The 16,772-nt window shown below is 44.5% G+C and overlaps 1 protein-coding gene across 4 annotated transcripts in view; it reads left to right on the top strand.

Moving 5' to 3' along the window:
* The first annotated feature begins 15,615 nt into the window (after positions 1 to 15,615).
* CDK6 (cyclin dependent kinase 6) overlaps positions 15,616 to 16,772 on the top strand; it is a 460,135-nt gene continuing 458,978 nt past the window's right edge. Inside the window, exon 1 of one of the 4 annotated variants that reach the window (XM_086941870.1) lies at positions 15,616 to 15,688. The gene's annotated coding sequence lies outside the window, so the exon portion shown is untranslated. Of the gene's footprint in view, positions 15,689 to 15,810; positions 16,197 to 16,772 lie in introns of those variants that run through there. The other 3 variants (XM_086941873.1, XM_086941872.1, XM_086941871.1) reach the window with 3 other exon arrangements.

The following is a 16,772-nucleotide window of genomic DNA, read 5'->3' as shown; positions in this document are numbered from 1 at the left end:
CCAATATTTATACCAGCAAATCCTTTGAAGGCAGAGGGTCCTGTACCCAGTCCAAACCAGTTCTGTGAAGTCCTGGAGCACTTTGTTGACAAGACTCCTCCTTTCCTCTGAGAGTGAGGTCCAGGGACATCAGACGCACCACAGGAGGTGGAGCCAGCATTGTGGAAGGCAGGCACAGCCTTTTCAGGTCCCAGGTGTAACTCCTACCACCCATCTACATGCAGATAGGTCTATTCAGCCCTGTGCTGACTCACCCTGTCTCCTGGAATCCCCCAGCCCCTGTCACTCAAACTCCAGACAAGGAATACACAACCTAGCAGAGGCAGGCTTGGATAGTTAGGCAAGAAAATACCTACTTTCTAAAAGTGGTATTGTCAAACACAGAATGTTAAAACCAACTTCACTAAAAGATGTATTTTATCATTTTGAGTTCAGGCATACTAAATTCAAATTTCCACCTAGTTCCCTGAGTCAGTTAGAATTGTTAGATGTTATAATCAAACTGGCAATTCTGGCATGTGGGGAACAGGTAGCCTTGCAATAGTGAAAAACGAAAATTGCTGTAATTCACTATTAGGACATGCCACAAACACCAGGGCGTGTCCTACCTTTTACCTACGATGCACCCTGTCGTTGGGCCTAACATAGGGGTGACTAATATGCAGAAAAGGGAAGGTTTAGGGACTGGCAAGTGGGTTCACTTGCCCAGTCAACATGGCAGTATCAGACTGCACAAAGGCTCTGCAATGGCAGACGTGAGACACGCTTTACAGGCTGCTTCTGTGGGTGGCACAACCAGTGCTGCAGGCCCACTAGCAGCATTTGATTTACAAGCCCTGGGCACACGCAGTGCACTGTACTAGGGTCTGACAAGTAAACCAAACCAGCCAGTCATGGAGTCACTAATCCATACATACATTTAAAATACGGAGAGCATATGCACTTTAGCACTGAACAGCAGTGGTAAAGTGCCCAGAGTCCTAAAACCAACAAAACAGGTCAAACAAAATACAGGAGAAAGGCAAATGTTCAGGGGTGACCCTGCAAAAAGGGCCAAGTCCAACAAGTACTACGATTACTTTTTTAAACCTGAGAAATATTATGACTCTGAGTATCATATTGGTCAATCACTTCACTAAACTCATGAAGGTTGTTTGAACTAGATTGGCCACAGCCCCTAATATACATTTTTGTAAATCATGATTAAACCAAATTCATTCTAGGGCAGCTCTGTGCCGCAAATATGAATTACATTGTGGAGACTATTGATTACTGTGAGAATATCTGCTCTCCTTTGGCAATTCTTTTTCTGGGTGTTGAGAAGGCTTTTAATCCTGGAGAACTGGAAATATTTGGAAGATAATGAATTAAATGAATTTCCCTTTTAAGTTCACTAGGTGATTGTAGAGAACCTCTTCCCTGCTTGAAATACTCACCTTCTAAAGTTGTTGGGAGTCGATCCTTTCAAAGCAGGAACAGCCATTAACCTGGGAAGAACAAGGGAAAAAGGGTGTTAAGACAATCAATCAATGACCATTTATAGAGTGACCGGCTATCTCATCTGAGGTGTCCTGGTGCTGATAAAATGGACTAGTTAAGCTAAGGGGCATACAATACTACTCCACCTACCTAAAGAGCCAGGTTTTAAAGCCTTTCTGAACTTGTGCTCTGTTTCTAACATACGCAGGTGGCTAGGCAAGACATTCCAGAGTTTGGCAGTCCTAACTGTAAAGGACCTGCTCCCTTGTTGAATTTTAGCATAGCGAGGACATTGAGGAGACGCTGCTGATTCTATCTTAAGTTCCACTCTAGGCGTTATAGGCTAAGCCTCGATCTGAAGTAGCCTGTGCCCTTGCCATGAATGGCTCTAAAGGCGAGGGTGAGTGCCTTACACTCAATCCTCTTGACCACTGGGAGCCAGGGAAGCGGTCTTATGTGGGGGAAAATGTGCAGGCGTAAAGGGACCCTATGGATTAGCCTTGCAGCTGCATTCTGCACTGTAGCCTGTAGTTGGCATAATCTAGCTGGGAGGTTACCAATGCATGGACCGTGATCCTACGGCTCTCTCCTGGCAGGAAACATAAACATTTCGAGATAAATCTAATTTTCTCAAAACAGGCCGCAGAAATTTGCCAGACTTGTGCCGATAGGGCAAGGTCCTTCGACCACTTGACTCCAAGACTTCTAACCGAGTCCTTAGGTGGGCAGGGAGCACAACTGCCTTAGCCACCAAAAGGAAAGACGAGGTAGGAGATAGTTGATTGAAAAACAAGACCTCCATCTTATCTGCATTAAGCTTCAGGCAATTTTCATTCATCCAGCCAGCAATGCCCTTCAGGCGTTCCTTAAATTTATTAAAGGCTGCCATGGATTGTTCTTTAAAGGAGAACACCAACTGAGTGTCATCTGCACAGGAAACTACCTTCACCCCCCACTTGGAAATGAGAGCCACCAGCGGGGCATGTTAGATATTAAAGAGCAGCAGGCTTAAGACAGATCCCGGGAGCACTCCGCATGTAAGCTATTTGCCTAGTGATGAGAAAGTGCGAAGGAAAACTTGCTGACCACGGTCTTCAAGATAAGACCAGATCCAATCAAGTGCCACCCCTGCATGCCAATATATTTTAGTCTTTCCAGCAGAATTGAATGAGGTACTGTGTCTAATGCAACTGAGAGGTCCAACAGCACTAGCATGGCAGAAAAACCACCATCCACTGACATTCTCACCGAATCGGCTACTTTTCCCAACAGTGTCTCTGTACAATAGCCTGACCGGAAGGCTGATTGGGATTCGTGTAGGAGACCATTGGCTTCTACATAGTTGGCTAGTTGTTGCTGAGCCAATTTCTCCAGGACTTTGGCCGGTGCAGATAACAGGGAAATCAGTCTAAAGTTGCTGAGTAATTCGGTCAGCATTAGGTTTCTGCAGCAGTGGTAGCAGATAGGCCTGTTTCCAAGTGGCTGGAAAAATTCCCATCATAAAAGACGCATTTCAGATTTGGTTTAGTCCGGGATTAAGCAGAGAAGGCAGTGATAGGAAACCTCCGAGCAGGACAAGGATCTCCCAGAGAACCTGTATTGCATTTCATGAGTGCGTCCAGAGTCTCCTTTGCCGTTATAAGGGGGGATTCTGAAAAAATGTGGATGTAGGACAGAGGAGGGATTAGGACAAACGAAAGCGCCAAAGACACAGATAGGGCTTCTCTTTCTTGGTACAGGGGGGGGTGGAGCAAGAGCTCCAAAAGGAAGGAAGGACTACTGGGAAGGTGTGCAGCAGAATCTCGAGAGCCACTCTACGGAGACGATTGACACAGGAGGAAGACTGAAAGTGGTTGATAGAGGCTAGGACACAGAGTGTCAGGAGTAAGTGGAGGACACCGCGGGAGGGTCAGGAGCCAGGATGAGCGGCACCACTTCCTCAGAGGAATCCAAGGAGACGTGGATGGAGGAGTGGTGGATGCCACTGGAGGACGCCTACCCTCTGGCCACAACTTAGGAGATGGCAGTGAGGTGAGTGACCAGGGAAGAGGGAGCTCCTAAAAACACCGGGAGGGGAACAATTTTATTTCATAAGGGTGGTGGGGAGCTCTAGTGTCACCCTGAGACTTGCATTTCACCAACAACTCACTTTTTTTTGTTACGGGCATGCAAGGTGTCATCCTTCAGTTGTGGTTTCCCACTGTAGTGCACAAGGGTAGGTGATTGTAATGTTTTGGGTAAAAAACCTGGTTGCAAACTTTAATACCACCAACTGGATTCAAAGAATTCTACCTTGAAGCAACTAAATCAAACTAGGCAGGAAGAGCCACAGGTGGTCTCCCTATGTATATTGGAACACACTTTCAGTCGTCCCAAGAATATATCGACCTGGGATTAACTTGGTCTCAATGTGTCAAACTCTTATCTCTTTCCACAACACACAATTATTTCAGCCTCCTAGTTTGCAGTTTATATATCCACCCCAGTCACAAGAGCAAAGCTGGAAAAATAGAGTCCCTGATTGCACTACTTAAATCTGTCACATTTACTTTTCCCCAAGCCTCTCTGGTGTTGTCAGGGAACTTTAACATGCATTTACTGCAAAGCAGTCATCCATCATTTCAAGAGTGTCAAACACATGTGATTCAAACATTACCACCAGTGATTTTAACTTACTCCAGAACCAGCCCAGCATGGGAAATTGTGCATTGCAGCTCCGGAGAACATTATTATTAATACACTTAGCAGCCGCTTTTCCAAGGATCAACCTGCAACTTTTACTAGGTTACCACACAAAACCACTGCAATCCTGGATTACACCTTGGTAGATGCAGAGCTGGTTTCAATTATCACTAACTACGGCATAACAGCCAAAGGAGGGAGCGATCATTTTCCTCAGCATGTGGAGTTACTGCCATGCCCACCAAGGGTCCGTTATGCGAATGACCTGCTTACTTCATCCAGGGCCTTTAACTTAAAATGTCTCACATGGGCAGGGCCCGCAGTGGGGACAATAATGGACTTCGTGAGTATGTACGTCCTCAGCACAACCCAGTTCTATTCAGCGGCCAACTTCGGCTCAAGCTTGAGAGACTTTGGCCATGGCTCTCATCTCTACCTTCCCATCAAATCCCATTCCAAGCACCAACAATGCACGAACAGGGGCAGTCTGGTTTGCCACAACACTACTACTGAAAACAAGCTTTTGCAATGCAATAGGCCTTGCATTAGGAAAGTTTGAGCTATTGGTATTGTAAATGACAAATTTTGTATTTATGTTTTGTTTTTGAAAATAGCAAAATTAATAGCTATGTCATTTACAATGCCAATAGTTATAACTTTAGCAAATGTGACACCTATAGCATTTGTAATGCAATATGTGTTGTATTTACGTGACTTACATGTATTGATATTACAAATAACAATGGCTTTTAATTTTTTTTAAATAATTAATACTTAAATAAAAGTTATTGTAATTTATAATGGCAATAGCTTAAACTTTTGTAAATAACTTTTGTGAAGATTATGTTCAGTGTATTTTATTGTGACGAAAATCCAAGAACAGAAGTGAAATATTAACATCTTTTTGTTACATTTGTAATAAAGTTTGAAACATTCAGAGAACATATTTGAACTAGTTGTTGTTGAATAGTTGCACAGATTGATGCTGTGGTGGTGCTGAGTGATGTGATGGCGAACAAGTGATGCTGTGGTGTTCAGTGATGCTGTGGTAGCGCATAGTGATGTTGTGGTGCCCCTGAGTGATGCTGTGGTGGTGCTGAGTGATGCTGTATGCTATGCTATGTTTTGTTTTGCTATGCTATGCTGTGTTTTGTTATGTTATGCTATGTTTTGCTATGCTATGCTTTGTTATGATATGCTATGTGTTGTTGTGTTTTATTATGCTATGCTTTGTTTTGCTATGCTATGTTTTGTTATGCTATGCTATGTTTTGTTGTGGGTTGCTATGTTTTGTTATGCTATGTGTTTTTATGCTATGTTTTGTTATGTTATGATTTGCTATCCTATGCTTTGTTATGCTATGCTATGTTTAGTTTTGCTATCCTATGCTTTGTTTTGTTATGCTATGCTATGCTTTGTTGTGTTTTGTTATGCTATGTTTTGTTGTGTTTTGTTATGCTATGCTATGCTATGCTTTGTTTTGTTATGCTATGTTGTGTTCTGCTAGGTTTTGTTGTGTTTTGTTATGCTATGCTATGTTTTGTTATACTATGCTATGTTTTCCTATGCTTTGTTATGTTATACTATGCTTTGTTTTGTTATGCTATGTTTTGTTGTGTTTTGTTATGCTTTGTTGTGTTTTGCTATGCTTTGTTTTGTTATGCTATGCTTTGTTTTGCTACCTATGCTTTGTTTTGTTATGCTATGTTTTGCTATCCTATGTTTTTTATGCTATGCTGTGTTTTGTTATGCTTTGCTATATTTTGCTATGCTACGCTATGTTTTTTATGCTATGTTTTGTTATGCTAGGCTGGTGAGGGTGTGTGAAGGTAAGGGTGTGTGAGGGTGAGGGGGTGTGAGGGAGAGGGTGTGTGAAGGTGAGGGTGAGGGTGTGTGAGGGGGAGGGTGTGTGAGGGGGGAGGGGGTGTGAGGGGGAGGGGGTGTGAGGGGGAGGGGGTGTGAGGGTGAGGGGGTGTGAGGGTGTGTGAGGGTGAGGGGGTGTGAGGGTGAGGGGGTGTGAGGGTGTGTGAGGGTGAGGGGGTGAGGGGGTGTGAGAGTGTTGGTGAGGGGGAGTGAGGTTAAGCGGTGTGAGGGGGAGTGAGGGTGAGGGTGTTTGAGGGTGAGGGTGTTTGAGGGTGTCAGGGTGAAAATGTAACGTTATCTATGAGCAAGGAAAAAAGGAAACAAAGGTCAGATTGGGTGCACATTGAAAGACAGCGTCAATAACTTTTATATGGCTCTCTGACCTACACACTGATCACCTTAAAGCAATATAAATAACTGGTGTTACTATTACCCAATCGAATAGTTCATTTGGACGGATGGGTTATCTGACCAAATTAAGATGCAAACTTAAGACGTGTAGGCTGCAGCAGATGCCAGCAGCGAACGTTTAACCCACAAAGGTATCTTGCACTTTCTACCTAAGGCAACAGCTGAGTTTGTGGTGTGTGCTATACACTCAATATTTTGAGTTGAAAAAACAGCAAAAATGTAATAAACGGGTTAGCCGAACACTGCAGAAATACATTACGCTGGTTCCATTTGAAAACCTACCCAAATAGTGTAAACTGTTGTGAACATAAAAAGCAATAGATAACCAACACAAAAATTCACACGACAATGACGCATCTCAATGAGGCTCCAGGGCCCAAAAGGCCGAGATTAGATTTAATGTTTTAATTAGTCAGACCTAGAGCAGAAAATAAATTCACTATTGAGTGTACGTGCAAGAATTCAGGTAATGTAATAATAAACGAAGACATGGAACATAAGACATAGAACAACATAAACACACAGCCATTGTTATAACAAACCTTTTCCTCAGGATAATAAAACATAACCTAAACTAGGCCCCTGCCCCAATCGATACTGCATACACCACCTTCCTCACTGCAAACAAAGCGGGCTGCAAGTGTTTGGAGATGCCAAGATGACCGTGAGAACCTCGAGGGGGTGGGTACCTACCCCCACGCAGTTACTTTGCACACCCACTTCATAGTATTTTATGGGGGGGGCGCAGTGCTTTCAGAGCCTACAGGAGAGGTGAAAACTGCTTAATCGACACCCCTCGAATGAGATTTCAGACCTGCCCTTAAACACCTCAGCCTAGCGCCTGGGAATTGCAAATGTTAGGAAACAAGGACATATTCATCTAATTTTATAGTTAGCAAGGGAAGATTAATAATAGATTGCCCAAAAGCACAGGCTGTTGAGCTGATGCCGAAACTAGGTTCTGCAGCGCCAAAGTCGGAAGCTCTGGTCGTTATGCCACATTTTCTAGAAACAGCGCTACTCTCCGATGCCTGGGTATGTAAAATCTGCATGATCTAATAGTTTTATATGCAGTTTGACAGATTTAGAGTAAATTCCAAAAGGGGGAAAAGGACAGTTGTGGTAACTACAAAAAATGCTCTCAGAAAAGAACAAGTAGCACTAAAAGCGATTGCGAAAGAGATCGCTATTGTGTAAAAAAAAAACAAGACGTGAGCGAAACCGAAACCTGTTGTGGGGCGGGACTTCCGTCTTCTGAAGCCCGCGCCCACGGAGTGCCTGGCCAGAGAAGCAGTGGTGACGCGGGGCTCCCTTACCCAACGGCGAGCCCCACGGAGGCTGCAGAAGTCCGGAGTGGCGCCGATGCGGTGAGTGGGGTTTAGTTGTAGGGGGGAGGGGGGCAGAGGGGGTGTCTGTGTGCTCGTGTGTATATGTGCGCTTGTGTGTGTGTGTGTGTACGGCGGCGGGGGGTCTCTGTATGTGTGCGTGCGTGTATGTATGTGTGCTCGTGTGTGTGCGTGTGTGTGTCTCTGTGTGTGCGCTCGTTTGTGTGTGTGCACATGCGTGTGCGAAAGCAGGGGGAGGAGTGGCTGTGTGTGTTGGAGGCTTTCAAGGGAGACAGGAGATGGTGAATGCGCATGCGACCTGATCCGATTCCGACAGGCTGCGCGTGGCCATCTCTTGTCTCCCTTTTGGCTCCTTGTAAGCAGAGCTGACGGCTATAGGTCTCGCGGCGAGAACGCGCTTCGCACCCTTTCGCCAGGGCGAGACCTAAAAAGGGAGCTTAACAGGGAGATCTGAAAACTTCAGAACTCAGAATCCCAATTAATCATAGCGGTTGGTAGTGGGAGTGCTGCCAGGCGGTGACGTGGGAAGGGGGAGGGGCAGGGTGGGGGGTAGTAAACTACGGAATACGGGCAAATGCAGGTAAGTAAACATAAAAATAAATAAACCGAATTTTGTTGAGCGCAATGACATTTGCTTTATTTCTTTTTATGTTTACTTACCTGTATTTGTCCATATTCCGTAGTTTACTACCCCCCACCCTGCCGCTCCCCCTCCCCAAGTCGCAGTGCGGCACTACAGACCGCTACTGCAATTAATCAAGACATAAGGGAGAAATTGGCATTCCTGAGGTCTGCCTACAGAAAGGCCATTTGGTCAGATAAAAGATCCCATCAGACAAACATATGGTCAAAGCTCCTTCACGCAAGCAAACTGAATAATGGCAAATTGTTTTGGGTCGATATTAACAAGCTTGCAAATGTGTGCTATTGCCACCACAACACTGGTATTTCTGAGGCACATTGGATTGCACCTTGGGCCTTGGTCCTTGGACCTCCCTGTCCTCCCCATTTGAAAGGCTTTAGAGAAGTCAATGCCCCATGCGTAAAGCACTCCACCAGAGACACTATCATCAACTCTTATCTTGCAGCCCATGGCTGAACGATTCGCAGGTCCAATGGTCTACCAAACGCCTTGTTCAAACATGACCAACAATCCTGGACCGTGTATCTCACTCCACTGTTCAATCACGCTTTCCTAACTGAATGTATACCGGCATCCAGGTGTGGCATTATTCTACATCCCATCTTCTAGTCAGGGTCGCGGACCAACCCAGCAAACTACATATTGATCGCTCCTACTGATGTTGAAGCAAAGATCTTTGCCTCCAATCTTTTAGTCGACCTGAAAGCATGGGTCTCCTCCGCAAATATCCTGAAAACCCAGACGGGTTTCAGGGTAGGCATGAACACGATGACTAACCCCTTGCAGTTAGCCTCCTTGTCGAAAAGGCGAGGCCAAAAAATCAAAGCTTCGCACCTGCTCTGTGGATCTGAAACAGCATTTGACAGGGCACCAAGAAATCATCTCTGGGCTAAAATGGCTAGTTGGGGAGCACTACCAAAATTACTGGAGGCCGTGATCGATCTGTATTCAGACACCTGGGTCCAAACTAAAATTGATAACTGGCACAGAAACACCCACAAGATTGCCACTCACTCTGTCCTAAAGCAGGGGTGTGTCTTAGCCCCCTGTTTATTTAATATTTACATAGCCGATCTTGACAGTCAACTATCGAAGCAGCACGCAACCTTCCTAAAGTAGAGGATGAGCCACTTAGATGTCTCCAATATGCCAACGACATTGTTTCATAAAGCCAACCCCCGATCTGCCTTCAGAGTCTACTCACCCACTTGGTAACACCCAAACTGTGGGGACTGGAACTCAATCACAACAAAACAAAAGTGATATGTTTTTCAGCTAACCCCCGGTGCAACCATCCTAGTTTCAAGTGGAAAGCTGCTGGAAAATCTCTAGACCTGGTCAAAACATACAAATATTTGGGTGTTATAATGGATGCTAGATTATTGTTCAGAAAGCACCTAAATCAACGAAGAGCTCTTGCCAACAAAGTACGGTTTGTGTTTAAACTACTGCAAAAGAAAAAAAGTATCGGCATCACATCATTATCTGCTACAGGTCATTGTGGCAAAGTTTCTCCCCTCACTTTTGCATGGCTCTGACTTGTTAAAGGGGAGTGATGCAACAACTCCAAACCAGCTTCAATCAACTTTGTTCAAATGCATCTTCTGGCTCCCGAAACACATATCACAATTGCAGGTGAGACTGGAGTTTGGCTGTTCCACCAAACCCCAATCAGTAACGCGCTGTATTCAAACTGTGTTGAAAGCTTGGAGCAGCTCCACAAACTTTACTGGCCACCCTGTGTTGGTCAGAAATGAGGAGGCAGGCCAATCATAAAAATTCTAGGCCAATGGTCCTTCACCAGGTCTTAAGCAACCTAAATATACATATTGAGCGGAAATAAAAATTCAACTTAATTGCCTTTAAAAAGATCACCAATAAGGCAGTGAAACTACAATCCTGAACCATTGATAAGGCAGAGCTCACCCTGAAAAGGCATGCATGGTCTGTAATGCACTCCTACACTTCTTAGACCCCGCAATCATATTTGACAACCTATATTGCAACGCCCACTCAATACTCACTGCTGCTATGTCGCCTGGGAGCTTTTCCATCAAAAGATCGGGTTCCCACTTGGAAGCAGTCCTGGACGGGTCTTCAATGTCATCTATGTGGCCTCAGCCAAGAAAACCTACTTCACTTTCTGTGTGTCGGTCAAACCATCTAAAACCTAGAGAGAAACTGTTACACCCAGCCTTTATGGCCCTCCAGCATTGACGGCTCTCATGCATGGTCACAGTATTCTGCTTTCTTGCAAGGCCCCTAGGTTTTTGCTCCAAGTAAAAAGGCTGCTCACACAGCAAGCTTCGGCCCCCAAACAAAACTGATGACTGCTCTCCTCAGCCAGTAGCAGCTTTGGTCACTTTGCATGTATCAGAAAAACTATGAAGCAAATTGTAAATGTACTCGATTGATTTTAAACATGATCTGCAACCGCCTACGATGCTGAAGTGAACCTTTTAAACATTTTAAATTAAGCTTCCGATGTCCTTTGATCTTATGCCAAATGGCAACTTTAATATTGTTGTACTTTTCTTAAATGCTCTAATGAAATACCTATCGTTCTTTTATCGTATGCCAAATGCCAAATTTGTATTATTGTCTCTGTACATTGTGATGATGGGCAATGAAGAATTTACTTACTTACATCAGAGAGCTTTCTCTGAGGCGCCACAAGTTTACTCCTTCCTGGCTGAACTTGTGACCTCTGTCATTTAACTGCTTTCACAAAATCAGATGAACCAAAGCGAAAGCAAGGACTGTCCTAATATAAGCAACGCTATAAAGCTCTATTGTTTGACAAATGAGGCAGAGAACAAAAATCGCAAAGCTTTATTAAATATTTGAAACATTTATAGGCAATCTGCCTTGCATTTATTTTATTTTCAAAAAGCAAACATAAAGCAGCGAGCCCTTTCTGAATGAGGCCTACTGAAGCCAGGGTCACAAGGGTACTGGCAGTGGTCACAAAGAGCAGGGTAGAGGCTGCTACCCCAGGCAACCCCTAATTGAGGTCCATGAATCTAGAGAAGACTTTGTGAGATAGCAAGCAACCTGTATGTGCAAAACTGTAGAAAGAAACAACATTATTTGCATGTGAGATAGTGATATATTCGGGACTTCACATGGGCACTAGAATCAGGTGAACAGTGGGCCTACTTCCAGAACACTGATCAGCATGGACAGCTCAAGGGTTGGAAGCGCCAATTAAAGGCGAGATGCATATATATATATATATATATGGACATTTCCAGAGCTTTAGGCTACACTTGAAGGAAGCAGCAACCTATTGATCTAGGAAGGTGAGAAAATATATGTGTTACTTAATGCCAATATTTAAAGTGGATATCTTCTGAGGATTACCCATAACGTTTAGCTCACAGTATTAATTACAAAAATGAAGTTTAATCCATTTTTGATGCCCCTGCTTTAGATGGCACTAGATGAAGCAGAGGATAGCTTCGCACACTGCAGAAGCTTATTGACTGCATCCTGTGACTGGAAGGCAGTGACATCAACACCGAAGTGAGGGGAGTGGAGACAGGGCTCATTTACATATTCTATGAGGCTCCCATTTTCTACAAAAACATAAGTGTACATGTGCGGCGATCACCGCATGTAAAATATACGAGGCGCCGGGGGCTTCGCATGTAGTTTGTGAATAGCATTTTGTAGTACCTGAATAGTAATATTGTATGTAGTACTACTAAACATACTAGAAATTGCAGTTTGTGAAAGGGGACAGCCATATCCTCTCTCAATTTACAAGTACACATGTACATCCATTACCACCACCCACAATAATTACTAGCACCACTACCATCATTACCACCAATATTTTACAGGCACCTCCATGATTGCCATTGTCATCACTGCTATCACCACTACTAGAATCTCACCACTTCTACCAGCAGCATTATAACCACTGACACCACTTCTACCATCACTATTACTATAAGCATCTCCACTTCTATAGCTACTACTACCACCATATCCACTATCACCATCAATACTTCCTCTACCACTTTCACCAACACCACTACTGCCAGATCCCCACCTCTACTCTCACCATCACTATTACTAACACTACCACTTCCAACATCACAACATTCTTGTGTGTTTCTATGTGTATAAAATTGTTTTTGACAGTGCTGTATGTGTGTGAAAGTAAGAGAAGGGGTGAAAAGAGCATGTGTCTAAGAGACTTGGAGTGTATGAGTGTGTACCCTTTCAATAATAAGCATGGACCAAGAGACCTGTGGTAATATTAATAATGTATGAATGTTCATAATTTATGATCGTATAATAACAAACGTTCATCGCCGCTGTTGAATACACCCCATGTGACCACCGCCCTCAACCCAGAGTCAGAAATACATGGTCAGGCAGGCCGTGACCCAGGGCTGAAGCAACTTATTGACAAATCACAGGTGAGGTACTTGGATCCCTTAGAAAAATGAGCGAGCACGAAAACCAAGATAGATCCCACCCACATTCGCTCAACACCACAAAGGTCTCAGGTGATTGGCCCCCAATAAAACACATTTGGCCGGACTGGCTCACGTTTCCAAGACACTATAAATTCAGATGCCACACTAAGTTAGGAACACTCAGCCAATCAGAACACAGCAGGCACACCACACGCAGTAATTGCATGCGCCCCATGTCAGACATCTGGACACGTACTCACTAGCTCCGCATTGTTTCCATGCAGGGTCCAGAAACACCTGTATTTCTTATCAAATTACCAGATTTAAGACTCTGTGGCTAGGCCCAGATTCCTGTTCTAAAAAGAATGCACAAATTGCTTTATTACAGTTTGTGAAATGTATAAAAAGACAGCCAAAAGAAATGCACTTTGAGACAGTCTTCAGATCCTGACTCTGTTGCCAGCTCTCCCGGCCGCTGCATTTAATTAAACCAACTGTTTCTGTTTGGCAAACGCCTCGTCTTTCATTTTTTCAAGGTAAATTTATATTCAAGCAACAACTGTCTTTAACAAAACAATGCATGCAAACTCAGCTTTGCCAGTGCTTGGGAGTGGTGGTACGGATGGTGATGACATTGGCAGTTTTACTCGCATTAGGATTAGTACTGGCATAGGTGAAGGTGTTGGGTGGGGGTATAGTTGGTATTAGTGGTATTGGTGGTAATGAGGTTCTGTTGGTGATTTGCTATCAGCGATGTTGTGGACTTGGGGGTGGTGTGTTAATGTTAATGTTAAAAATAATTTATAAAGCGCACGTACACCAGGAGGTTTCATGGCGCTATGAAGGCTAAGAGATTGTAAATGGACTAGCTCTAGTTATAAGCTTGTGCAAATAGCCATGTCTTGAGGGACCTCCTAAAGTGCATTACCTTGGTACAGGAGCGGATTTTCAACGGAAAGGTGTTCCATAGTCTAGGAGCAAGAGTGGCAAATCTGCAGCCGCCTTGACGGACGCGTCTAAAGATGGGAGTGGTGAGAAGTGAGAGGTGTGCAGAGCGGAGGTTTCGGGCCGGGGTGTGTCTGGATATTAAGGTGTTGATGAATTTAGGATTGTTACCATGCAACGATTTGAAGATGAGGCAGCCCACCTTGAAGGCACAGCGTTGAACGATTGGGAGCCAGTGAAGTGACCTCAACAGAGGGGTAGCAGGCTGCCACCTGGGTTGATGCAGGATCAGTCTGGCCGCCTGGTTTTGTGCCATCTGTAACCGTTTAAACAGATAGGTGGGCATGCCCAGGTATACAGAGTTTGCATAGTAATTGGTGGTGGTATTAATGGGGGTGGTGCTGCTGGAAGTTTTTTTGGTGGTTACGTTGGTGGTGGTAAGAGTATTAACAAAGGTCATATTTTTGGTGGTGGTATTTGTGGTGCCATTGGTGATATTTGGATTTATCACATTTATAGTGGAGGTGGTATTGGTTATGGCGCTTAGTTTATTAACATTCCAGTAAGACAATTAAATAAATTATGTGGTATGACATTGTAATAGTATTTATATAGTGTATTCCTTATCCCTTGCACGGCTTAAAATAAAATAGGAAACACGACTTGAGTTCAAGACAGTGCAAAGATGTTTTTCACTCTCTGTCAAATGTATTCAAAAGTTTGGTCTTTTAACCTCTTTCGTGCGTCGGATGGCCCCCTGGGCGTGTGCGGAGGACAGCTGGGCCGTCCGAACTGCGCATGCGTGGAATTCCACAGCACCACGGGGGACTTACTGCCGCAGCGAAGCGGTTAAAACCATTGCACCATATACTTTCATTTACATTATTTAAAACGTCCTATGAAAAACATTACTAAGCATCTTTGGTCCTTGTTCTACACTCAGTTAAATCAAGACCAGATTATATTGTCCATAAAGTGCTGCAACCCTGACAATTGTCCTCATCATAAAATCCATCTTCATCATAAAAACAGTGTCTTAGACGGATTGCTTATCTTCTGGAACATGACCCAATGCCTTTAGATACATATTTATAAATATTATCCCCTACAGACCAGAGGAATCGAAGACCACCTAACCAGGTGATTACAGCTTCTCTGCATGTTCGTATGGTCATAATAATAAATGTTTCCTTCAAAAGTGTTTTTCTTTCTTTTAATAACTTCGGACATGCACAGAGATAGGAGCTAGGGATTCGTGTTTGTAGTTACACACTCTGCAGTCTTGATTTTGGTGCTGGTCTTTCCAGGAAGGGATCAGGTCGGTTGAGAGCTTGTGAAACTCTGCATTGTTTATTGCTTGTAACTTTTATAATGCATCTGACCAATTAGCTCTCATAGGAAACATACATTAGTTCCTACTTAAACAGACCAAACCTCTAAAGATGCTGTATTATAAGATGCATCTATAATAGTCAGAAGTTTAAAAGGCAGGAAGGTGTGTTTATGTTGCCACATTCACAGTTTATTATTCTTAAACTGCCATGGTTGAATGTAAAAACCACAGCCTAATAACTTCCCCGAGGCAGCGCCTACCGCTTGGCACAGGAGCCGTGGACACCCCCGTGTGCAGGCAGAGCAGGTCAGACTCCAGCGCAGCAGCGTCTGGGCCTGGGGACCCTTCAGGGGCTGCCTTCCTTCCCTCTCTCGGCAGAAGCCCAAGAAAGACTGCATTGAGTGCTAGGACCGAGCACAGACACAGAGCAGGAGGCGGCGGCGGGCGGCTCGAGCCTTTGTAGTCAGCGAGGAATGCGGAAATGTTCGAGCTCTGTGTCAAACTTTTTTTGATGCGGGGGTCAAGTCACATTCAGCCAGCGTGGGAAAGAAACAGCGTAAGTAAGAGAGAGAGAGTGAGTGAGGGAGAGCGAGAGGCAGGGTCGCCGCTCTCTCCTGCGAAGCCAGAGAGAAAGGTACTCGGCTCAAGGGGCGAGAGAGCGGATATCAGGACGGCTTCCTCTGGGAACCCGTGGGGCGCGTGGGCACGCGTTGTACTGCAACCGTCACAGAGAACCTTGAAACGGACATTTTTTGAGCCATGAAAATAAAAAAAGCGAAAGAAATGTTAAAGTGACAGCAGGAGGAAGGTGAATTTCTGCACGGAGAGCTGTGCGGTCCGCACGGTCTTACCTACCTGTGTGCTCCGTTCCTGGCCGCGTGCAACCTAATTTTAAAGAAAAAAAATCAACTTATAACCCCTGTGTAATACTTTTAGGGTGGCTGTTTAAGTGGGGCAGTGTTCCCATTGGCTCAGGTCAGGTATCTCGTTCCATTGTCGGATCTGGGTGAAAGCGGTCCGCTAGTTTGCGACCTGTGCCGGTGGTGCTTCTCAAGGAGTGGCCAGTAAGTAACCTCTTGTGTCCACGTGAAGTTACCCGGAGGCGAGGGGCCGGTTTTTGCTATGCTTGTGGATGAAAGGATGAACCTGCGCGGTGTATTTTTACGGTTCATTGTTCCCTGGGACTTGTGTTCCTTTGCAGATGCATTAAAGGGAAAAATAAGTAATTTGTATTTTTTTTACCCTTGAAAGTAATAGTATTCTTTGGAAAAAGTTGCCAAAACAGCTTTAGTTATTGGGTAAAATTATTCCTTCCTAAAATAAAACGCCTTGAAGCTATGGAGTTTCTTGCAGCGCCTCCATCCAGCTCCAGCACGTGGCAAGGACGCCGAGGCGATGCAACTGGTTCGCTTGCTTGCATTTTCGCCCCAATTTCGCTTCTTGTCACTTGATAACTGTAACACAGGCTGGACAACTGCTGAAACAACTCTCGCTCCTTTTACAATACCCGAGCAGCGCCTCACACCCACCAGAAAACCCCAGCCGCTCGCTCACCACGTGTTAAGGCAACGACGCTGGTTGCTACACCGCGTGCATTTCTCATCGCATTGTCTCGCAACACAAACGTATACACACGTCGC

Source organism: Lissotriton vulgaris, chromosome 10 (assembly GCF_964263255.1).
Source record: "Lissotriton vulgaris chromosome 10, aLisVul1.2, whole genome shotgun sequence".
Lineage (NCBI taxonomy): Eukaryota > Metazoa > Chordata > Amphibia > Caudata > Salamandridae > Lissotriton > Lissotriton vulgaris.
Note: the sequence above shows the minus strand (reverse complement) of the source record. Positions and strands in the feature narration are given on the sequence as shown.